This window comes from Prenolepis imparis, unplaced genomic scaffold, assembly GCF_030444845.1.
Source record: "Prenolepis imparis isolate NDT839.2.m4 unplaced genomic scaffold, iyPreImpa1.0 SCAF_11, whole genome shotgun sequence".
Lineage (NCBI taxonomy): Eukaryota > Metazoa > Arthropoda > Insecta > Hymenoptera > Formicidae > Prenolepis > Prenolepis imparis.
Genome location: NW_028141169.1, coordinates 2,004,584 through 2,031,330, shown reverse-complemented (window position 1 = coordinate 2,031,330; position 26,747 = coordinate 2,004,584). Strand labels below are relative to the sequence as shown.

The window sequence follows — 26,747 nt, the reverse complement described above, 5'->3', positions numbered from 1 at the left end:
GCTTGTATTTCACAGTATACAGTTGCTCGATATCCAATACATATATATATATATATATATATATATATATTTACATATGTATTTACTTCATTACGAACACGCCCGTGCATATAGGCGACACATTTCGCGCACTCCGCGTATATCAATTAACAATTATCCCATTAAATAATTCCAATCAGTTCGATCGTTATAATATCGCCCATCGCAATTAGTCTCGCCGGTCCATAAACGACCATAAGCGCGCATAAACCTCCGCGAAAATAACGAGGAGCCCCTCCTCCGAAATCTCCGTATTTCATCGTTCCACCCTCTCTCCCCCTTCATTAAGATGGCGTGCGCTAAGTGCGATAAAAAAGCAGAGACCTAAATTTCTTCCCCCCGCGACAAGTCGCACTAAACAGTCGCCTACGCTCCTATGGTCATTATTTCTCGGACGATTACGTTATCACGCCGGCTGCTCGCGTATCAATGTCGAGCATCGCGGCTCTATTAATTGTGCAGATTTATCGCGGCAGCTGCCTAAATTAGCCCGCGGATTAACCCCTTTCACACTTGGCGAATGGACATTCTTTTTTCCATTTATAATAGACATTTATAATAGACTAATGCATACAATAGTATAGAATCAAGTGGGATAAGTGAGATCATCGGTTATATAAAATAGCTACAAAATAATTTTTAAATAATAAGAAACCGATAAAAATATATATTATATAAATGTGTATATATAAATTCATCTAACAAAAAATTTAAAGATATAAAACTGTATTTACAAAATCATTAGGCAAGTCAGTCAGTCGAGAGTGATTGGAAAATAATTAAGATATATACATAATGGCTTTTAATTATACAAAGTTATATTTAGTGTAGAAACCGTGAAAAATTGACATCTTTTTTAATAAGTAAAAAATAAAAAAAATGATAAAATCGCTCGTAAATTCGCACTTGCATATTAAACTGCATTGCTGCACGAATGGCGATCGTCATAATTTCGTTTTGATTTGGTGACAATGATGCCATGATATATAAGCCCGGTGATAATTAATGAGCCAGAAACTTTGGTTATTCCGCATCAACGCACCGATGCGGGACGCGAGGCAAGACGCTAGAACAACTGTTTCACACAACAGACTCCGCGAATCATTAGCCGAATCATTAGTCGGCTTAACAAGTACATGACAGATTTTCAGCAAAGCGAGCACTGCGCTAGCACGCTGATGCGAGAGCTAATGTATGCTGAAGTAACAATGTTCTAATCAGTTATGACAGCGCGGTGAAACATGTCGCACACTTGAATGCGACACGTTTGCCGACGTGATAAACGTAAATGATCGCATCATCTGGAGCCCGCATAGAATCGATTTTAATGACGCGGAATCAGAACGGAATTGTCACATCGGCGGTCTCTTTAGTAAACCTTAGTTTACGAGTCAGCATCGTCGAATCATCTGATTTTCTATTATTCCCATCTCTCTCTTTAAACTCTCTACATTTAATCGAAAGAAGAATCATGGAAATGACTCTCCACTCTGAGAAACGTGAAAAACATAAATATTTTTTTTTTTTATTTACATATATCTCGTTCTTTTTAGAAGATATCGCCGATGTAAACCGACATTCTTACACAACTCGATAAAACGCGCCGCAAAAATCGGACGAAGAATCAAAAGCGATATCGCAAACCGACGATAAAAATAAATCGAACAGCACTAAGGATGCTTTAGGGGAGCTCGAAACTGCGATTTCCTTTTAAGGCGATTGCGGAAAGTCGGCTGCAATTTTGACGCGGTTTTTCGCGCGAAACCATCGCGGTTTTCGCGAATGGCGGTACGTTATTTCCTACGTAGTATCCTACGTAATATCCATCCTGTCCGTTCCCTTTTCTCTTTCCCAACGGAGCTTTTGTGCGAGAGACACGTGTATTTCACTGTGTGTATATATAAATGCAGACTCGCATTTCGAGCCTGTAACTTCTGCAATCAAGCGACCCTCGACATAAGAGATACTGCGAGACGATACTACGAGAATCGCCGGAAAGAGACGAACGAAACGGGAAGTAAATCGTACGTCGGAAGCGATTCAGAACGCGGAAAGGACATCTTACACTAGGGTGAAATCTACACGCGAAATCTCTATCGTGTACTACCGTTCTTTGACTGTTGTAACTTTTATTTTCATTTACATGTGTATCTGTGTATCTGAGACGGCAGAAATTTTTATTATGAAAATAAATTATGCAAGAGATTGCAGTCTTTTTCTCATTGAATAATAATCTATGTCTAGAATGGCGATGACAAATTTGTTAGAATATTCGTGGATTATTTTAAGTTTCATATTTCCTTCGAATTTTTTCATCTGATTCTGATCTTTTTCTCTTTCTTTTTCTGTCTCTCTCTCTTTCTCTTTTTATTTCGAGAAAAGAAATAAAGTCTTTACGTTCGGTGTAGTCGGTTTTTACGTGCATTAGGAAACAATGTAACGAGTAGTCTCACTGTTATAGATACTTTGGCAGTAGTAAAAGTCATGGATACTAATCGGTCCCGACATGCGGAATACTCGAGAGAAAGGACATCTCTGATTTTCAGTAGTAGAAACAGCCGATGGCGCCAGACATTCTCGATTCTACCGTTCACGATATCTATAAACGATGATTGTAAAGTGTAAAGGGGAAGAGAAGCGTATGTTTTTGTGCCAATACGCGGACAAATAACTTGAAATAAAAAGGCGAATTTTTCAGACACGTTAAATCTTCAGAAAACGTTTCAAAAGTTACAAAAAAGTATACGCTTACGTATAAAAAATGTATATATCAAATTACCTAAAGTACTTTAGGTTCAGACTTAAATAATTGTAGCCATATTTGTTTAAAACAATATACATATATAACATGTATCTTGCTACATTTTTATATAGCTTTCTTTCTACAAAGAGATGATTTAAGATGACATAAAAAGTCATTTCTAACAAAAATAAGCGATATTATCGAAATACACAAAGCCAATAAATCCAACCAGAGACAGATGTAATAATTCAATTGTGCTGTATGGTTTGTGCCTCTCTGGTCCCAAGAGATACGACGGCCTGATTGGTATTCGCGTAAACGTCGAAAAGAGCAAAACGCTGACGAGAAAGAGGGGTGCATCGACCGGAACGAGGACTCGAAAACGAGTCGTCGGCAAAAGCGACGTGATGTCATCGTTTCCCCGTCGTTATACGTACGCGGAAATCACGCCGTTATCACATTTTATCAAAACCTAAACCGCTGAAAACCACCCTTGTGCTTTCTGTCTCTCCACTGGTTCCTCTCTCTATATATACGTTCCCGCATCCGTTATATGTTTGCCTAATTCAATTCCGCGCCGCAGCACAGCGTAATGGAAATAATGGAATTCATCTGACAATATGACTCGAGTTATTGTTGCGATGAAAGTGCAAAATGAAAACGATTAGATGGAGGATGATGAGCGAAGGAAAGCAGAAGTTGAAAAAGAACTGCGAGATGACGTGACTTTTCGAATCTATTGGTATATATTTAAATTAAAATGTACAGCATTTCATATATATGCAACAATTTAATAATGATTTATATATATATATATATATATATATATATATAAAAGTATAAGATACACTGTAAATTATACTCATTACGCATTCAAGGAGTTAAGTTTAGATTAAGTCAGACATACGATGAAATGATGAGATAATTTCATGCACGAAAATAATTAGGCGAAATTCTTTATATATACAGGGTGTTAGAAAAGTGGCGGATACGCTGTATAGGGGTGAATTCCTGAGGTTATTTGGAGACGATTTTTCCTCAGTGAAAATGTCGAGGCACCAATAATTTTCGAGTTATAAGTAATTGAAAATAAAGGGCTTTTCGTAAACTAAGTATTGTGGAATTAAAATATTAACAAAACTACATTCTTCAATTAATTTCAAGTCGACTTTAATTTAATAGAATTTTAATTTAAGGCTTAGTTACCAAGATATATGATGGCAAAAATTGGGAGCTTGCAAAAAATGATGACTTCTCTCGACATTTTCGTTGAGGCAAAATCGTCTCCAAATAACCTCAGGAATTCACCCCTATACAGCGTATCCGCCACTTTTTTAACACCCTTATATATAATATATACAATATGTATGTATGAGATACACTGTAAATTATACTCATTACGCATTCAAGGAGTTAAGTTTAGATTAAGTCAGACATACGACGAAATGATGAGATAATTTCGTTGCACGAAAATAATTAGGCGAAATTCTTTATATCTATATAATATATACAATATGTATGTATAAGATACACTGTAAATTATATTCATTACGCATTCAAGGAATTAAGTATAGATTAAGTCAGACATAGGACAAAATGATGAGATAATTTTGTTGTACGAAAATAATTAGGCGAGATTCTTTATTCTGTATCTATATAATATATATTATATATATATATATATATAGATATAATATATATTATATATTATATATATATGTATATTATATAGATATAAAGAATTTCACCTAATTATTTTCGTGCAATGAAATTATCTCATCATTTCGTCCTATGTCTGACTTAATCTACACTTAACTCCTTGAATGCGTAATGAGTATAATTTACAATGTATCTTATACTTATATATATATATATATATATATATATATATATATATATATATATACATTAGCGGATCCTGACGTCGATAGCTCTTTAATGTTTATTTTTCTTTATTTATATTTTTTAAACAAATTCAGCAAAACTGTTTCTTTTAATTTGCAAAGGGGGGTTTTAACCCCCCCCCCCTCTCAGGATCCGCCAGTGATTGTTTGAATATGACTGTGAATATGATTATTCGTACAATATCATGCACATTTGATAGTTGTGCCGCTATTATATCAATTCGTTATTTGAGAGATGTAAATAAGATAAGAATAGAATAATAAAACAAATAATCGTGCAAATAATCATATTCAAACTCATTCATTATATTAAATTGTTACGTCGTATGAAATGTTGTATATTTTAATTTTACAAAACAAAGTTTTAATTTTTTTAATTTTTCAAGTTTAATTAAATTTAAAAACGTAAGGCTTAAAACACATAAAATAATTTAATCATTAAGAATTCTATGAATAAATAATTGTAAAATAAAAGAATTATTAGAAATATAATTTTTGGTAAAAAAAACTCGATATAAGAGTCAAGCAGAAAACGAAATCGTTGAAAAGGAATACGTATCTCTCAGAACACGTTTCCACTTCATTCTGTAATTTTTCTAATCCACAAGAAATGAAACGCGTTAGGGGAGGTTGTTGCTGATACGTCGGTCGGGGTTAGCGTGAAAGAAGTGGATTTCGAGAGAGAAATAACCTCTATCTTTACCCTTGGAAAAAACGCAAGGATCTTTTTAATTCCTATCCGTTATGCATCCGTACGTGCTCACTTTGTTTTCAAAGGGACCTTCCGAGCTTTCGATTTAAATTATTCAATTAGCACGACATTATAATAGACAGTTTTGTTCTTCACTTTTCACTTAATGTATTTAAATGAAATCTCATTGTATTTTATTTTTTTTGCGTCAAGATTGAAAAATATATTATAAAGCACTTGATAAAAATACATATTGTATAATAAAAGAAAAATATCAAATAATGTAATTAATTAAGATTATTATATCTTGTAATAATAATTATGTCATGTATTGCATGAGAGTCATTAATCAAGCAGATATTTTGTTATTACAACTTATTCATTAATCTCCGTTCTCATGAGTTTTATTCGCGATAAGCATAATTTTTTCTGTCTCTAACAATTTTTACATATTAATGTATTAAAAATGTTTCTATGTAATAACGTTTTTTAGTACATTAATATGTAAATTTATATTGTCACTTTTTTGTTAAAATAATTAGTAGAATTCTCGTCTGAAAAAACTTTGGCGATTGCGTTCCGTTAATAAAATAAAATTTAAAAAAAACGCGCGTATGGTTCAGACTAGAAGTAATTTTACCTACTGCGTATACATTCTGTACATTCTTTTTTTCTGCTATATGAAATATTTTCTAGCAAACATTTCAAAAGAAAATAAGTACGAGGAACTCAAAGTTGTAAATCCTATGAAAATACGCGACATTCGTAACAACTTCCCGAGCATTATCCTCAACCAACTGGCGGAAATTTTTCATTGCTGTATTTCTTTCATTTCTTTCTCTTTCATTTCTTTCTCTTTCATTTCTTTCGTGTTTGATTACGAGAACGAGTAAGCAAGTAAAAGCTGGATGCGCGCGTCTTCGCTGCATCTTGGAATATGGTGACGTAGCATATCTGCTCCCGGCAAAGAGCGACAAATTTTCGAAAGTCGTGCAAATTGTTGCCGTATGTACGTATCCTGATAAGGATGCTCAGAGCGGAATTAGTCGAAAGTTTTGTCAAACCTCCTCCGAAATCGTCTCTGCTCTCGAGCCATCTATCACGGAAAGCCCGCTCGACGAGAGAATTCTGTCGTGGATGCCGGGGAAAGAAAGTGGAAAGAAGGGGAGAAAGACTTTGAGGATGGGGAAAAAAAGAAATGGCTCACGGATTCGGGACATATTTCGTGACGGGTCCCTCCGGGAGATGTCCCCGTCCGATATTTCTCCCCGGTGAATTAACACGCACGCCTCTCCCGGGGCTGGAGCAACCAATTTCCGTCGTGTCCAGTCGATCCGTTTCCGGAAACGGACGTTTCATCCTTTGTCTTTTCTTGACCTCCGTCCAAATGGAGGGAGCGATTTCGAGACCGTATATACATACATAGGCGTACGTACGTATATATACGTGTGTAACGTGTATGAGAAAGGCAAACTCCGAGGAAACGGACGAGGCAGACGCATAAAGCTTCAGGCTGACACTCTTGGAAAGTTCAGCAACCCTACGGCTATAGATTGCATCCCCTTCGCTGCTCACATCGACCTGCTCTTCCTTCCTTCTTTTCTCCTCCCCTTCTCTCATCCCTCCATCTCTATCTCCCTCTTTCTGGCTCTCTACACCCTTCTTGCGACTGCAATTTTTCCCTCGATGATCGGCTTTCTTACGCTACACCGTCCACCTTTTTATTAGCTGCTGTTTATTCGGGCGAACTGGTGCGCGCGCTCGTGGAAAAACAGTGTATGTTTCTTTAAACTTTTTACGCCGGCTATACGCGATACGATTGATCCGTCCTGCGATGTAGCCTGCGGAAATATTTCTTCAACGATCGCGGATACAAGTAAGAAGAGGGAAACGCAAAGAGAGCGTTATAAGCTTTTACATTGATTGTGCGGAGTGACTCCCGAAGAAGGGACGGGGAATACAGATGAGAGAAAGAGAGTGGAGAGATGTGGAAGGGTGGCAATTTTCCGGAAAGTTCTCCCGGGGATCAAGCGCTGTTGCGGAACTTGAGAAATCATATCTACTCAACAGCTAATTCGCGTGTTCGCCAACTCAAATAACCGGTCTATATCGATCGACTTCGTGTGCACGCGAATCTCGAGATGTCGATTGCCGCATGAAAAGAGGAAGAGGATATAAACCGCTATAATATTTTTCTAACCGATAAAATTACATATTTTCGCACAATATTATATAAATTTTACAGATTGTGTATCTAAATTTTGTGTTTTCAGAAAAGATCTCCATGTTTTATGTACTTATGTATGTCCTACATTTCATCTGTGTGTACCTCTCTTTCTATATTAACTTGGCACTGTATTTTTCGCCAATACTTATATTTACACAGTACATGTATATTTACTTTGCTCTATCAACTTGTTAGATGGTGAAAAGCTATTGTTAGTATGACTGTGCAGTCACTAACAATAAGATATAAAAGATTGGTTCGTTGGAAATTTTTCACACGTGTCGGAGATAGTTAAAGCGTTAATTATCCGGTGCAGAGATCGTTCATTCGACACACGTATTCGTGGAACAGCGAAAAATTGGTTGATAAGGACGGGGCAGAAAGGAGAGAGGAGAGATAGAGCGAGATGAAAAAGAGAGGAAAACGTCAAGAGCGAAAATTTCTCCAAGAAACTCTCGAGAGATCCTTTTCCCTCGTAAAACTCACGAAATCAACTCCGGTTTGCCATTTTGGAAGACTCTCCTCGTTAAGGAACGGGGTTCTTAATGCCGGGATGACATCGACGATGTCGCCGAGAGGAAAGATCGAGCGAAAGGTCGAGGAACCTAGTGGCGAAAATTGGCAGTCTAAGTCGTGCCTGTTCCACCCCTGATCGACCGGCAAAAACTTCTAAATCGCTTTATTATGCAACGGAACAAACCACATGCAAGAACCACGTTGGTGGAACCGTGCTTGTATTAAGACCCCGAGGAGAGTTTCCCTATTTTCGCTCGAAAAAGCCCGTTAGAAAGGAAACGCCGATAAAGCGCCGCTTTCGAGTATACCGGGACATGCGATGCATTTGCGATTTTCAATAACATCGCGTCACGACGTTGTTGAAACATTTTGGCCAATTGCGATCGTTCCTAAAGTCTGATCGATACGTAAGATCGATTTAATGCCCACATTTCTGTCGAAATAATAAGTTAATAATTGGAACACACTCTTTTCGCGACACGTTGAATTAATTCAACGACCTAAATCGAGAATCGAGAGAATCTGTCCTTGTGACAAGAGTATAAACGAGAATTATATGATCCTTTTTCTTCGTAAAATTTTTTGACGCGCCAAAAGCGCCTCGAGAACTTGAATTAAAATTCTTAAGCCAGACATTTGACGTGAAGCTACGGAGAGAGAGAAAGAGAAATGCGAACAATTTAACAAATAAAATCCCCCGTGAGAGGAGAGCGAAGGGGAGGTAGGGAAGGACACGCTCGCACAATTCGAGAAAGGGAAATCCGGCCTCGCTCTCCGACGCCTCTCCGGCGCGCAAAGCCTTCCCTTGATTTTATTTCACGAGCTGGTGCATCGCGCGCTTCCCTCCCCCCGGTAACATCGTACAAGACTGCACCGAAGTCGAAACGGGCGAAAGGGGACGGGTCGGTGTCTAGGGATTTTAACTATGCTTTAATTAAAATTCGAGGTAGCTTCTCGCGCACGGACTCGCAAAAAGAAGGATGCGGGCGAGCTTGAAAAAAACCGACGGTGAACGGATCCGCTTTTTGCAAATTTCGGATAGAAATCCAGGAACGATCCAGTTCATCAAGGATGTTACCCGGGTCCTGACAGTCACGAAAGAGAAAAAAAGAAACGTACGTTCCCTTTTTTGAGTTTTATTTTTTCCGTATCTATAATTCAATGAAATTTTTTATTAAAGTAGCGGCATTTTTGTTCGTGCGCGAAATGTTTCGTAACTGCTTTATAATATCGAGTCGAAATATGGATATAAATTAAAGTTATCAAAAAATATCTAATATAAATCTTTTTAACATTTTCTCTCTCGCACAGAAAAAGAGAGAAGTGAGATAATGATCAATTAGAGTTTTACTTAAGAGAAAACTAGCTCCTTATTGGTCAGAGAAATACTCTGAAAGAAATGATGGGGAGAGAGAGAACCTAAAATACTCTATATATTACTTATAAAAGGCAGTACGATGTCATTCCATTAGGTTCTTCTAAATAGAATCTTTCGACGATTGTCTTCTTTGTCAAAAAACTCACGGCGACTTTTTCTGAGCATCAATCATCATTTCTGAATTGTCTTTTGCCTTCTTGCGTCTGAACGTTGATCTCATTCTAGGTATCATATTTGATAAATTGCGGCCGAAAGTAATTAAGCGACGCGTGTGTAACGTACGTGCAATTTATGACACAAGATATGTAATTAAAGAAACATGTAATAAAAAATGTCAGGAAATCAGGTTAACGAGTGAGATTTTTTTTTACTTAAACGCAGAAGCTCTGATTAATTATGTTTGTTAGATATTTTCTTAACATCACTAAGAAAATCGACATTTCTAACGCAGAGATCAGAACAGTTCGCGATCCTGAATACCTTTGATTCGCAGCACTCGCACTTCCGCGCTTCATCGTCGAAGAACTCGCGAACCAGTTTTGACTTCCGAGGTCCTCTCCTACGCATCAATCATTTTGCGTTGCGCGAGAGAGAATCCCTTTGCCATTGCACATCCCCCTTTCCCCACTCGATACCCATCCTCTCCCCCTTTCGCTCTTCGAGTTATGGTGGAAAATCGCCGCGTGAGTAAAGTTGTTCTTAACAAAGGAACGCTGACTCGGCCGTTATAGAAGCAGCACGGGGCTTTCAGCTTTACCCGTTTTGCAGTGGCGGTCCTTCAATTTGTGAGACTGAGTGTAAAATCTCTTCGCATGTGTTCAATGAAATATATATGTAGATATAACAGCGAAACGCGAAGTAACGAATATATTTTGCGTAACAAAATAATAACTTTTACATAAAATAAATATGGAGAATATGTATGTATTTATTTTTCAATCGCAATATGATGAATAATTTAAATGGAAAAATGGAAAAATTTTGAAAAATATATTTAACGTAAGAGAGAAAAAAAAAAGAGAAGAGAAGAGAGAAATCTCTTAAAAATAATAAGAATAATCAACAATAAACATTATTTTATATAAAATCTGATTATTCTATGTTGATTATTCTATGAGATTTCTATGTTGAGGAGAATTAAATTTTTAATAAAACATTTAAAAACACACGCATATACACATTTAAAAAAATTTGTTAACTTGACTAAACCTTTCAACTAAATTACTATTTTGTTAATTGAACATATATTAGTATTTAAGTCAAATATACGTTTTGTTAGATTTAATATGTTATATTTCATTTAAATATTTCTATATGTTCAATTAACAAAATAATATTTAGTTGAAAGGTTTAGTCAAGTTAACAAATTTTTTTTCAGTGTATATATACACCATTTTTGTTGAAATTTTAGCATATGGCATTTGCAATTTTTTTATGTCATTCTCAACATAAGGTTCGTTTTCAACTATTTTTATATTCAAGCAACGCACATTAGATTATGAATGATTAAACTAACTGCATGAGAAAGTGTAAACACATTTAGAAAATTTTAAAATAATGCTATTAAATAATGGATATTTTTAGAATGAGCTAGTATCTGTCATCTCTAGAACCGACTCTCTCTGTCCTTCCTTCTTTAATACTGCCGCTTCAAAATCCGTATACACAACTAGGGATTTCTCTGCCACTAATCCACCGTTCTTAACTTTTTACGCCTCGCCGCGCGTATAATGTCATCTATGAAATACGACGTCAGACAATATGTGTCATTTGCAGGCATTCGTGGTACATTGCCGTACGTCGAGAAGAAAACAGAGCCGCCATTGTGTCGAAGATCCCTCGTGGTGCGATTACATCGGCAAATGTTGGCTTTTCTTAATCAAGGGGAATCTAGCTGGGCTCGATTGAATTAGTTTGCTGCCTTTAGTTGTATTCTTTCATAATACGAATTACGAACTAATAATAATATAAGTCAGTAAAACTTTTGACACATTCTATAGCTTTTGTGTTCGTTGTAATTACTTTAGTCTGGCGTTTAAAATTTTGGATCTTTCTCGTTATTATAGAACCGTGCAAAGTGCTTTGATAAAATAGATTGATTTTATATTAAATTCACTCTCCCTTCCTCTATCGGATCTCTTTACGCTATACAAAGCCTTGTCATGTACATTTTGCGAACCGTGTTATCCGTGAAGGATAATTAAACATCTTCGAAAATCGAAGACCTCCATACCGCCATCGCGACCGGAATCTACAGTTTCCATCCTATTCCTTTTGATTCGTTCAGTCCTGTGACGTTTCAATTTCTGTAAGAGACGGCGCGTGATTCTTTTGAGAAACAAGAAAGGTGCGCCTGATAGGAAAAATCGCAAAAATAAGGCAAATATTTTACGCGGGTGGAAAAACGAAGCAATGATTTGTACGCAATAAAATCACGACGATGACGAAACTATTTCAGAGACAAGTGTAGGAAAAAAAATCGCGCAGACGATGGAAGTAGATCGGCTCTCTATCGCAATTGCTTAGCTAAGGGTGGTCAATGGAAGGAGGCGGGATCACCAATAAACCGACGTATAAATCACGCAGAACGGATGCATCGGGCAGGTCACGTAAGCGGAAGTGCATACAGAATGCGGTCGCTCCTGTGTAACGTCATTTTATGACTGCATTTGCATCGTTCACTTTCGACTCAGCTGATCGTCGAGAGAATGTCAAAGCCGCTCTTCCGGTTCTATCCGAAGGGAGGGTTCGGGACAACGAACGCACATCCTTTCGGCGCAGAGGCAACTTTCTTTGCGGCCCGATCGATCGCGTAATCCGTTTTTGATGAACCGCAAAGTCTGCGTACTCTCTCGCGAAATGAGATTATGCGTGCGGCCGAACGCGGCCGAACGCGGCTTTCGTTTTACGAAGGGCGAACGTACTTCGCGGATTTTCCGTTTACTTTGTTACATACAGAGGAGCAATGGCGGATTCTGACGATATTATCGAGAGAAGGTAGATTTTCCATATAAAAACAGTTCGAAAGTGTAAAACAAGATATTTTGCTTAAGCTTTCCAAGGTTCAATTTTCGAAAAACAAAAATCAATTTTGTAAATAAACATCAAGAGCATTTAATGCAATCGCATTATGCGAGAAATGTTTTCAAATAATGTATATCGGCGTGATAATGCGTAAATAAAATCTAATAAATAATAGCGTGCAATTAAAGCAAATAATAGCGATAAAATATTTTATATGCAAATGTTAAAATGTAATAAAGACTAAAACGTAAGTTTTAAATATGTATAAAGATTAGATAATAATATTTTAATCATTCTCTTCCTTTCTTCTTTGTCCTTTTTCAAGTTGTGATATGCGGAACTAAACCAATTCAATGAACAAGCAATTTCGTGAATCATTTCGAACAATGAGGAGGGAGAAGTAGGTCGCTTTTAGTGAAGGACATTGATCCCAGAGTTTAAATACAGCATTATTTCATCAATCGATTAAATTACGTCCATGTTCTCTCGACCGTATCTACGCGAATCAAGAATAATTGCATTATTATCGTGAACATCACGACTATTAGATATGTAGAAACAATAAATTTTTAGAAAAAAAATAGAAAGAAAATAAGAAGAGAAAAATAATCGAATTTTTTCAAACCATAGTGATTTAACATGCAAAAATAATAAAGTTGTCAGTTTCTCTGTTAACAGATATCATCAACATTTTAAAGTTTCAATCAAACACACACATGTACTTTATTTTGTCGTTCACTTATTTAGATTTAAATATTAAAAAATCATAAGTTAAAAAAACAGTCACACTTTCTAACACAAAATATAAAATTATTTAATTTGAAGAAATAATTTTATTTTATTCAAATTAATATTGGGTGGACATTCGTTAATAAATCGTTCCGATATATTATCATAATAGATTTGTTGTTACTAGCGTTTTCTTCCTACCTAGTCACTCTGATAAAATTGCATAGCAGGTTTATTGTAATTATATACATAATATTCAAAATATCCATAATTTATTAATTCTGGATTCATTATATATCGGAATATTTTTCTCATTTTTCGACCGATGTGTGTGCACTTCGTTTTAAGTAGAAATAAAATTCATGCTGCTGTGTGTGATGGCAAATGAGATTTCCAACTTTCTCGCAGGTAAAATGAAGCCTCAGGTGGTCGGCCTTAATAGCCCTTCGGGGAAAGAGGCCAGCTTTGCGGCCGCGAGAAAAGTTACGTGAGCCATTTACACATACAAAATTCTTCAAAGCTTCGCACGCTTCTAATGAATTTGTATTTTGAGGAGAAATTGCACCGAGAAATTAAACGTTAATTAATCGGGTCACTGCATGCTAGAGATTCTCGGTTTATAACCGTGAGATGCCAAGCCTTGAACTCTAGCAATTTGCCGATCGATATGATATGTGTCGTATGTAGAGTCCCCCAACCTTGCAAACATACGAGAGACTTGCGGTCAATTTTATGGCTTTACATCAACCCGCAGAATAATCCGAGAGAGGGATCATCTGTTCCATTATATAGCAGGACGTCAAATTTAAAACTTTCAAGGAAGAGCAAACAATGCAGAAAAATTGAATAGCAATTGAGAAGTAATTACGATATAAAATTAAAAGTTTTCAATAAATAAAGTATCCTGATAAAATGTGTTCCAATAATGAAATGAATTGTTATCTCTTAACAAAGACTTGATGTGGCTCTCACAATACACCTCATTTATTAAATATCCTTTGTCTTTTATTAAATTTACTGTAACTCTTATATAATTATTATTATAATATATATATATATATATATGTACATGTACACAATTAACTTTATTATTGCGAAAATGATTACGCTACTCCATTTACGAGATGGTCTCAATTACCGCGCTCTGACCTAATTGCATAAACCATACGGTACGGAAAATCTATATTCTATTCAGTTTTCAAACTCTCTAGAGTGTGCTGTCATAACGTTCTCTCTACTGAAAAATTATTCTTGACAGTCACTCTATAGTAATCTAATATTCCGGAACAGCGTCCCATGCTACAACGTTCCATTAATTAATGCGATCACATCAGTGGTGCATAAAAAAAAGAACAAAAACTTTGCACTGATATTCCGTATTTTTATACCCATAGACTTTTAAAATAAAGGATAATAGATTATGCTTCCCTCCTCTCTCTCTCTCTCTCCCTCACTCTTTTTCTATCTCTCTATTCCTTTTATTCTTAGCATTTTAAAATATTATGTCATATCTTCTTCGTCTCCTTCGAATTGAAAAAGGGAGGGCTGAACGTTAACAGCGGCTCCTAGAACTGAATCTCAAGAAGGATTTCAAGCATCTGAACGGAGAAATCAACGTGAAAAAATCGTTGAGATATTTCCACGACTTAGGAAGCGATTCCGAATTACTTTAAATTTCCATCGTTTTTCTTACTCTCCTCCTTTTTTCTCAACCACATTCCATTTGCATCACTTATGAATCATTTCTATAAGAACGTATATCGACATTAGAAAGACAGAAAAATAAAAGCTTTTACAAAAAAAAAATATTGTTAATTAAATTTAAAAAAACTTTTTAACATAACGAGTATTAAAAATTGTTAATTAAATTTAAAAAAACTTTTTAACATAACGAGTATTAAAAATTGTTAATTCCACTTATCGTTTAAAAAATATAAGACCGATTAATTATATTAAAACATTAATAGAAAAAAAATTAGACAATGAGGACATTTATCTTCTCTTTTCTCTTAATTTCTTCATATCTCTCTCTCTTAATTAATGAATGATAATCAATGGTAATATTTCTATCAAAATTTCTTCTTTGAAAGGAATTTGATATTTTATGATTTGTTGATGTACAGAGCACGTATGTGTAAATCAATACGTAGTACGAGGATATATTTCACTTTTAGTTCGATAAACGAACAACGAATGTGGACAAACCAGATTTATACCGATAACGATAAAAGCATATGTACCATTGCAAACGGACGGGTTTTATACTGACGTATCTAGGATAAACTTTCACATACATGCCGCGTAAATATAAAGAAATAATCAATCTTGAACAAAACGTATTCATTGTGGCGATTTAAGAAGAAACATGTAACATCAGTGTAAAAAAAAATATAATAGCTGTCGCCGGGAATATATAAGAAATATAAAATAGGAAATATAAATGTACACGAATTATCGTATGTAAATTTGTAACGAGATAAAAGTGTAGATGACATAGGTGTGATGTGTGAACAGATAAATATATATTTATACCCAACATTGTGGCATCAATGCAACGAAAATAACTCGCCGAAAGCAAGACGACAAAAATATATATCCTCGAATCAAATAGACAGAGGGAAAATGGTGAAAAAACCCGTAACCAACAGTATATGTACACGAATTGATTGGCAAACTCAGCCGCGGGTTACTCATGTTGGTACCCGCGCTTTTGATACGCGCGCAAAAAAAAATGCCATACAAGATTACCGCACGAAGGGTTTGACGATCTGGTTACACATATGACCGCGATACTTGTACGCGCAAACATCATCAGCCATCGATAGATACCCTCTCTCGCCGAATACCGGGTCTAGAGTAGTACTCGACTTGACGCAGCTCGAAATCGATATAGCGGTATCCATCGCTCATTCGCGGCTCGCGCATCGATCCACCCGTGGTGGATGCACGCATATTTTACGCAATACCGAATAACAGTCCGTCACGTCGAGAGCCAATAGAAAATGTACAGTGCGGAGAGTAAACTGTCAAAAACGGTGATGGAAGGCTAATGTCGAACAGACGCATCGATATTTAAGCGTACTCGTGCACTAGGATGAAGGAATGATGCGTTTGATTTCGAAGCGTTGCAAATTTTTATACTTTATATCATTTTCACCAATCCCTAACTGCTTGTTATCTATTGATTAATAGAACATATATATATATTTTTTCTACTAATAATTTTTCACGAAGAATAACGAAAATTCTGAAGCGTATTATGTTAAAAATCGCATTTTCCGGATATTTGATTTTCATTCATCCGGGGCAAGAAATGAGAAAATGTTCTTGCAATCAGTGCCATTAGGAAAATATTCTCTTACAGCGTCGTAACAAATCGTTGCAAGAAAAACATAACGCGCATACGAGACGTCATATATTTTCAGATTGTTTACCATGAAGGAAGCCACACAGTTGTAATATATAACGAGATGTGAAACCAACATCATTTCCAATTAACGGAGAAGCACGAAGTCGGGCGTGATAAAAGCTTCAACATCTACGAAGTTCCCGGATTCACTTTCCCGAGAAGTAATTACGATCTGCAAATTGAAGCACCGAGATAACATTCATTCGTTTTACACCAGCAGATTAACAACCAACTGCCGCAATTAATCTCACTGCAAGAGAGTGATTAACATACAAGTGCGAACTCAATATACCAGTGTCGACTTTTATTCGTCGCTTTATTGTCAAGGAAACGTAAAATTGCGTTTAACAGGTAATTACTTGTATTACTAAAAATTTCCGAAAGGATGTACCACTTTTTATCCGGCATCGCGTCACTTCTAATTGCCTGCAAATTGTCGATTACACGCGACTTCTTTTCGCGAAAGAAAAATAAAAGAGAGAGAGAGAGAGAGAGAGAGAGAGAGAGAGAGAGAGAGAGAGAGAGAGAACGGACAAGGGAGCGAGTTTAGTCCAACGAAATTACTCTCGTAATAGTTCACGTTACCTTCTCGACTCCTAAGCGTACCAGACGGCGACGTTGCACCGTCGTGAAAGTAGAATGAAACGGTGATTAAAAACGAAAGGTGACGTGTGTAACTATTGCCTACAACTTTGGCCAGGTTAATTGTTTCGCCACGAGCAAAGAATATATAGTTCTCAATTAACCGTGGTTCTCTCTCTGCGGCAAATAAAAGCAAAAACCAAGAGCGAGACTTGGCTCTCTTCGGTAGACGCTCCGTCTGCTCGCTCGACAGACGTTGCAGCTGAAATTGAATCAGGTAAAGCGTGCTATCCTGAAAACAGAGACACGGAGATACGGACGCAGATATGTATTCGTTATCAACACATCACGCCTCAGTAATCACCGAAACCCATAAAGCTAATGGGAATAGCGATTGCTTGCTCGACGTATTGACAAGGCAGCGGGGTGAGAGTTTTGATTATTCCATTGTTTGTCTTCCAGCTCGCTGTACGATAAAACTGATTGAAAGCCCGTCAAAAATGAAATTAATTACCTTCAAATTTGATATTATTACAATTTCATAATTTCCAATTTACTATTATTATTTACTAATTTACTCTCTCCTCATAATTATAATTTTAGGAAACAATCATCAATTATGGACTATTGTTAATAATAATTAAGTAGCTAATATTTTGATAATTTTTTTTTCGGTAAAACCACTTTAAATGTCTCAATTTGATTTACTTCAATAAGACATCGGCATCAAATCATAGGACACGGAAAAACAAGCCCGAAATGTGTTCAGCGAAGATCGGACGGCGGTATAAACGAGGGCGAGCAGGTGATCGGTCTCGTAATTGAAGTCGCGCGAGTAGTAACCTGCCGGGTGTAACCGACGACAGCCGACGGCAGAAAATGGTGGTAAGAGAGAGGATGATGCGAGTCACGAGCAAACACTTCTTCTCTCGTCGCGGCTTCTTCCCTCCTCGTCTACCCGCTTGTTCGTCTTGTTGGAAAGCCGGTTGAACGTGTTGAACCTCATGACTTATGGATCCGCACTGCACTCCACCGATCAACCTACGTACTACTGGCAACCACACCATCGTGCACCACCGACGAAGAGATCCTCGACTATTTCCCGCTGTTACCAGACTCGACCGACGCCCAAACCATTTCCACTTCTCGTCGACACTACCAACGGTGCTACCGGGTGTCCCGTGTACAAATGTGCTCTATTATATTGGTACACCGCTTCGACAAACAATACCGGGGACACAACACAAGAGTTTGAAACTATAAACTTTGTAATTATAGACATAATTGTTTAATATACACAGCGCACCAAATACTAGGTACGATGTATCACCCTAAGTATTCGTGCAATAAATTATTTGTTATTGCAATAAAAAGTCTGTCAAAGTATGGTCGAAATAGTTTCGATCATAGCAAAATTTCTAACGCAATGTACAATGACTTTAAAACAATCCTATTTCATCGTTCAATGTTAGCACTCGTGTTGCAGTAGTAACGGATAGTTTTAGTCTGACCAAAGCCGGGCGAAACTACTAGAATCCGATCCGATTGTCAACATTATACGCTCTGTGTTCCAATCGATTTTAAAATACACTCCTTCGTTTTCCGATAGAATCTAGTAACATGTTTAAAAATAAAAAAGTATTTATTATTATATTAAAAAAAAAAAAATTAATTGATCAAAATTCATTTCAAAGCGATCGATATTTTGTACGAATTAAACCTGCTCGTCCGTAGTAGAAAAGGCATTTAATGCATAAAAAATTTATTTCACGAAAGATACGGAATACGTGGTAGTTTGCAATTTCCAAGCGTTTTCAACGACTACTGGCTAAGCACGACACCTATTTTGTTTGTCGACCTACATAAGTAAACATCACCTATTTGTCGCGGCTGTGCTTACCGCGACCACAGCCAATTTGTCCGTGCTACTGGGAGGAGCTGTATCCTCCGTTCCACCACGTTTTCGAAAGCGCCGTTCCGTCGTTTTACGTGAGACGGTGCAGTCGCGAGTGCGACGACGACGGACGCGGTGAAAATTTATTGGCTACCGAATGACTTTACGGCAAGTCATTCCCGTGGCATCGTCACTTCCTCCTGTGAAATATTCGAGCACGCGACAAACATAAAGGCGAGAGGAGTTCGAATGAACGATATAAAAAGTTTCGAGAAAGAGTACGGCGCAAATTATTCGCGATGTGTTGCGGTGAAGAAATATTATTTATATACAAGATACGAGACAGGATTCGCGAAATAATCGAAAAAGAAAATCAAGAAATCCGTGTGAAAATAAGTTAAAAATAATCAAAAATTAATTAATTTCTTCTAATAATTAAAATATCTTTCAATTCATGTGAAAGGGTCGTTTTTAGTTTCCGTACGATGATGATTTTATATTGCAATAATCAAATCGAATTAAAATCAGATCAATCCGCTAAGGGAAAACGAATAAAAAGAACTATTCATTTGTAAACGTCATTAAAATCTATCGCGATATTACCCAGGGGACGGAAAAAATATCCCTGTAATAAAACCGAGAAAAACATCGATGCCATCATTCCTCTCGTGTAATTCAAAGGATAAATATCCCAATTAAATCTGCCATAACGATAATTTCTCTATAGTCGAAAACGTCCAGCGGAGAATTTTCCGTGAATTTACCGGTATAAAACACGCTATATTGACGTAAAATTCTATGAATTTCCACGCGAATAACATATAAGCATGCATTATCTGTAATTTGCACGCGCAATAAAGCCGCATTAGTTCGCACGATTAAAGGATAATCTCTGGTGAAAACGATAGAACCGTCACAACCGCTGGTTTCATCCGATGCTAAATTTTCGAGAAAGAAATATGTTCAGTCATACAAATTATTGTGATAGAGACAGACGCGTGTTTTCTGCTAAGCGTAAATTTTCTGTGGAATTAATGAAACATTGATTGTACCTCATGCCTTTTCCGGTTGAATACATTATATTGCTTGTAACGCGGCTAAATGTTTCAACCTCATTTAATTAATGCAAACAAAATTGTACATATATTTGTGATTATGAGATATTTAAAATAAATAAAAGAAATATTACAAGTATTTATACGAGTAAAATTAATTATCAAAAACTTTTAAAAAAATCTCTTTTGTTATCGGAGTAAGTAGTGTGACGAATAAAAATAACAACAATTAAGATATGCATAAAATTTAAATACGTTTATAATTTTGCCACTAGTGTAACTAACAAAAAAGAATGATTAAAACAATTTTTATCTCATACAATATTCCAATCTTTTTTTCTTTTGCTTTCTCAAAATGCAATTTTCATTATTGGTGTGGAATTAATATCTCAGTATGCGGTGAAATCTCGTTTATTACACATGATTACGTTGGAAAAACCACGATCGCAATAATCCTTACGAACCGAAACGACCGTGGCAATAAACACGTTGTATATAAAATAACGTTATTAAAACCGCAAACTTTACATATTAAAAATATCCTCGTGTGCAAATATGTTATATGAAAATTGCAGAGTTTTAGATAAAATATTGACAATAAGAATGAGAATAAACTTGTATAATTGTAAATCTCGTAACTCGTAATATAATAAAAATCGACACATAGGAAATAAAGAAATCGATAAAAAATCAGAAAGAAAATAGAAGATTTCTTTCTCTCGAATCAGTACGGGAAAACCTTGTGGAACTTGAAAAACTCGACGCGCCATTAATACGCGACGACGCTAGGAAAAGAGAAACGATAATAAAAATGCACTGGAGTGGAGAACACTGTCGAGCAATATATCATCTCATGAAGAGTGCGATGATAGATCATACCGTAGGCTACGATGGCTGTATTACGGAAATATTGTCGGTGATTTATCGATTTGACCGTAATTCTAATTGTAATGCACTTATTTCTAATAACAGAACCGCACATTAAGTTATTTACATTCTAATGAAATATTAACGATGGAATAATGTAGCAGTCGCATTATTAGATCAGTATTTATCGAATACGGTATCGTGTCTTCCGTGAACAATCGGATTATTCATTGAAAAAAATCGAAATTTTTATTGTACGATATATAAGTTTTATTGTATGATATGTAACGCGTGGGTTCAAACAATTTTATCGTCATGTGATTGAAAAAAATACTCAAATGTTGAAAAAACATCAAATACAATACGATCAAAGCGTTTGAATTTCACAGTTTATGTCATAAACATACTGCACTCGTGTCAATTAAAACTTGCTACATTTTTCAGCCATATCCATTCGCTAATCTATGAAAACTATTTCTTTTTTTTATAAAGCAAAAGTTTCTTGATTGATAACATACTTAATAATGATAATAACTATAATACTTTATGAGAAAAAATAATATAACCAAATCTGGAATTTGTCTTCCAAAAATTGAAACATATTATTTCAATTTGATAATGCATATAGTACAAAAAGTCACCTAACCACCAAAAGTCATTATCAGATCAAATTGCTCAATTTATTAGTATTTAATGGTGAATATAATACGCGCATTCTGCTTCTATTTCAATACAAATCTTTGATAAAGATAGAAAATTCAGAAAATAAACATCATCTATTCTGTCCACTGGCGGACCCTGGGGGGGTTAAACCCCCCCCCCCTGCAAATTAAAAGAAACAGTTTTGCTAAATTTGTTTAACAAATATAAATAAAGAAAAACAAACATTAAAGAGCTATCAACGTCAGCATCCGCTAGTATATATATATAAGTATAAGATACACTGTAAATTATACTCATTACGCATTCAAGGAGTTAAGTATAGATTAAGTCAGACATAAGACGAAATGATGAGATAATTTCATTGCACAAAAATAATTAGGTGAAATTCTTTATATCTATATAATATACATATATATAATATATATAATATATATAATATATATTATATCTATATATAATATATATATTATATAGATACAAAAAATTTCGCCTAATTATTTTCGTACAACAAAATTATCTCATCATTTCGTCCTATGTCTAACTTAATCTATACTTAATTCCTTGAATACGTAATGAGTATAATTTACAGTGTATCTTATACATACATATTGTATATATTATATAGATATAAAGAATTTCGCCTAATTATTTTCGTGCAACGAAATTATCTCATCATTTTGTCGTATGTCTGACTTAATCTAAACTTAACTCCTTGAATGCGTAATGAGTATAATTTCCAGTGTATCTTATACTTATATATATATATATATATATATATATATATATATATATATTATATAGATATAAAGAATTTCGCCTAATTATTTTCATACAACGAAATTATCTTATCATTTCGTCGCATGTCTGACTTAATCTAAACTTAACTCCTTGAATGCGTAATGACTATAATTTACAATGTATCTTATACTTATATATATATATATATATAAAAGTATAAGATACACTGGAAATTATACTCATTACGCATTCAAGGAGTTAAGTTTAGATTAAGTCAGACATAGGACAAAATGATGCGATAATTTCGTTGCACGAAAATAATTAGGCGAAATTCTTTATATCTATATAATATATACAATATGTATGTATAAGATACACTGCAAATTATACTCATTACGCATTCAAGGAGTTAAGTGTGGATTAAGTCAGACATAGGACAAAATGCGATAATTTCGTTGCACGAAAATAATTAGGCGAAATTCTTTATATCTATATAATATATACAATATGTATGTATAAGATACACTGTAAATTATACTCATTACGCATTCAAGGAGTTAAGTGTGGATTAAGTCAGACATAGGACGAAATGATGAGATAATTTCGTTGCACGAAAATAATTAGGCGAAATTCTTTATATCTATATAATATATACAATATGTATGTATAAGATACATTGTAAATTATACTCATTACGCATTCAAGGAGTTAAGTATAGATTAAGTCAGACATAAGACGAAATGATGAGATAATTTCGTTGCATGAAAATAATTAGGCGAAAAATTCTTTATATCTATATAATATATATATATATATACACTGGCGGATCCTGAGGGGGATGGTTAAACCCCCCCCCCTTGCAAATTAAAAGAAACAGTTTTGCTGAATTTGTTTAAAATATATAAATAAAGAAAAACAAACATTAAAGAGCTATCGACATCGTTGCTTCTGAAATAAAAGCTAATCACGAAACCAAAAATATTAAATAAAATAATTTTGCAACCCCCCCCCCCCCATTATCGACGTCAGGATCCGCTAGTGATTCTGTCTATTTATCAATTATATATCATATAATATAAAGTAAATCTTTATTTTACTATCTTTACTATACTATTATATTTTTTATATATATTATTCTAATAATTATTTTCTAATATATATTACTCTATATAATTAATAAGATTTTTATACGAAATATAAATCGTAAAATTGTAAATTGTCTATCCAATTTGTAACATGTATGAATTCACAAATGAGCGATTAGCAGTTTGTGCAAGCAGCTTTTAAATAACAATGTTCAATCTGTAATCTCGACCGATGTTTTTTCACATTGATGTCGAATCATAAAATCAAACATTCATCGCTATTGACGGAAACGAATCGAGCAATTGGAAAGCTTACTTGTGTCCCAGGAGACGCTGAGCGCGAATAAAAGGACCTCAATTTATCGTTTGAACTATCGAACTGCCATGGAAGCAACTAGTGAAAAGTACGTTTGTACTTAAAAATTTCTGCTTCACCGTTAATCAAGTGCTTTTAATTTATATTGCTACAATTACAGAGTAATCCAACGTAAAATGTATTTTCGCGAGAAGAAAAAACTCATCTTTAATTACCGTACGATTTGCCGAGAGTTTAATTGTAAATCAAGTATATTGCAATCTCATTTGCTTTGCGTTTTTCCCCGTAAGAAAAATCGCGCAAAAATTAAGCACGTTGTTGAATATCATTTTCTTTCTTAATTTTGACATTTATATTCTCTCTCTTGTGTACATTTATATTTTATATTCTGCAAAACTGTCTCACTATTTGTCGTACGCTTTATCCTACTTTGAAGCTCGTAAATCTTGTTTTCAAAGACGCTAAACGCAGAGATATTTTCCGTTTTATCAACTCGACAATTCACCGATTTTTTCGCGCATTTAGCTTGGACCTCGGTCAATTTTCCGAGCGAGAAATTTTTCGCGAGTTCGTGAATGGGCGCCCCGCTGTTGCTCTCGCTATGGATAGAGACGAAAAATCCCCACGGAAAATGGTCGAGGGCGAAGAATGAAAAACTAGTCACGAATGGAGCTTAATAAAGTGCCGTCGACGGTAAAACACGTCGGTAAAGAGGGCTATTAAAAAAGAGAACCACGTACGAATACAGACACGCCAATTGACCTGTGAGAGTAAATGCTATAAAAAATAAAAAGGTTGATCCAGTTAATTAACGCCTTACGGGGAAAAGCATGATTTGAAAACAGGTGAAATAATAAATGTAAAAGAGGATAAAAATTTCGATTGATAAAAGCACGAAAAATTTTTACGCAATAATCGATTATATATCGACATTATGCGGCATCTTATCGTATCGAGAAAAAATTAATAACGCGTAAATAATTAAAATAATTGGCGTCAAAAAAATTTAAATAATTTAAATAGTTGCAAAAAAACAGGGAAGCGGAAATCCAAAGAGAGAGAGAAAGAGATATATAGATGTAGTTTATCTTAAAAGAGGAAGAAAGTATAATAAAAATAAAATAAAAGGGATGTAAAATTAGAAAGAAGATATCGCGTTAAAAATAAACCGAATATCTTTAGGAGATTATACACAGCGAACGATATATATTTATGTGCTGACACTTTAGCATTACACACATATAGAAGGCACTGTGTAATAATAACAAAATCGTTTAAAGCTGATGATCAAAGAGGATAATTAGATGTATATGATATTAATCATGCCATTATAATAAAAGAAACTCACAAAACGTTTAAATTTTGTTTAATTATGCTTTATATTATTATCTTTCTTTAAAACTTATCCAATTAAAATAAAGTTTAATATATTTTTATAAATAACTTAATTTTTCTCTCATGTATATATATTCTCGTCTGCGGCTTTTAATAATAAATTTATGGCTTAAAATATTTAAAAGCATCTAATATTTAAATTTAAAGCATTATCTTTTCTTTTTTGACATTATCGCCCACGAATTCAAACTTTGATGCTGAACTAAGCTAAGATTGACTACCTATCTAACATCGACTTGATTTTACAATCGCGAGATACGGGAATGTCGGTCGCGTTTATTAACATCTTGATTGTTAGAAGGAAGTTTAAGTAGGGCGCGTTTCAGGGCGTCTGGGATCTAGAATACGCAAGAAGGTCACGAACCAATCCTAAAACACATCCAGTCGAGCTGGGGCACGTCCAGAAATTTAACCCCGTTTCCGGGCTAAAAGGGCATGCATGTAGCAGTAACCGATTTATCGAATATTTACGAAACGATATTCAGCTACGGATCCTGCAGATACTGTGAACTTTATCGCGACAGATTCGCAGTTATGCCCCGCTCTCGAAATTACCGCTCATCTCATACGCAACGCTTGAATTTTTATGAGAATTTTATTGATGTTTTCAAATAAAAAAAAATGAGAAGAGAAGCCGTAAGAATGCACTCGACGTGGTTCCAAGCATTTTGTTATATCGTGCTAGTCTTCTCGAGAAAAGATAATTAAAATCGTCGTTGGCCTCGTGCCAAATTTTTCAGGTATATTTTTAGATCCTAACACATACGCGCAATATGTGTTGCGACACAAACAAAAAAATATAACGCCACATTATCAACAAGATTTCACGAATTAATTAATCAAGTCGAGTATCATAAAAAAAAATTTTTTTACACCTACATTTAATATTTTTTAATTAATAATTATCAAAAATGTAACATCTCTCTTTCTATCGATTGCAAAAGAGTTAAGAAAAAATATGATAAACATTATTCTTATCTTCATTGGAGTCATCAAACACAATCATTATCTTGGTCTTATTAATGCTAAAGATAATTGTAATTAGAATCAAATGGTATCTCGGAACGTAACGCTAAAACTTCTCAAGAATTCTCAAATTAGTCCCGAACTTGTACGAGTATTATATCTGGGAGACATGGATAACATAGTTAACGTCGGGACACGGGCAGGGATTTCGTAGGATAAAACTAAAGGATTATCCTTCCCATTAACACCTGCTACGATCGACTTCCTTCTCGCTATCTCCTCCCGAAGCTCCCGTTTACTTCCAGTGAGCTTAAAGTCCTCTCGATTATTCCGGAACTTAAATGGCGTATTTATTAAATTAAACACAGTTCGCATCGTTAGAAAGTTTCGAGTTTGAAGCAATTAATAAGATTTCTGAAATTTCAGTGCTCTCTCTATACCTCTATACCAGGTTCCAAATAAAGTTTTTATGTATAATGAGGTGATATTATGCTTTACTTAATAATAATCGCGATACTTTATCGTA

General features: G+C 35.1%; 1 protein-coding gene and 1 long non-coding RNA gene across 10 annotated transcripts in view; one reads left to right on the top strand and one right to left on the bottom strand.

The window, feature by feature from the left end:
• LOC145943116 (uncharacterized) overlaps positions 1-26,747 on the top strand; it is a 240,043-nt gene that overhangs the window by 114,083 nt on the left and 99,213 nt on the right. The gene's annotated exons all lie outside the window — the stretch shown is intronic.
• Positions 1-26,747, bottom strand: part of LOC145943103 (uncharacterized) — a 155,245-nt gene that overhangs the window by 113,110 nt on the left and 15,388 nt on the right. The window lies entirely within an intron of this gene.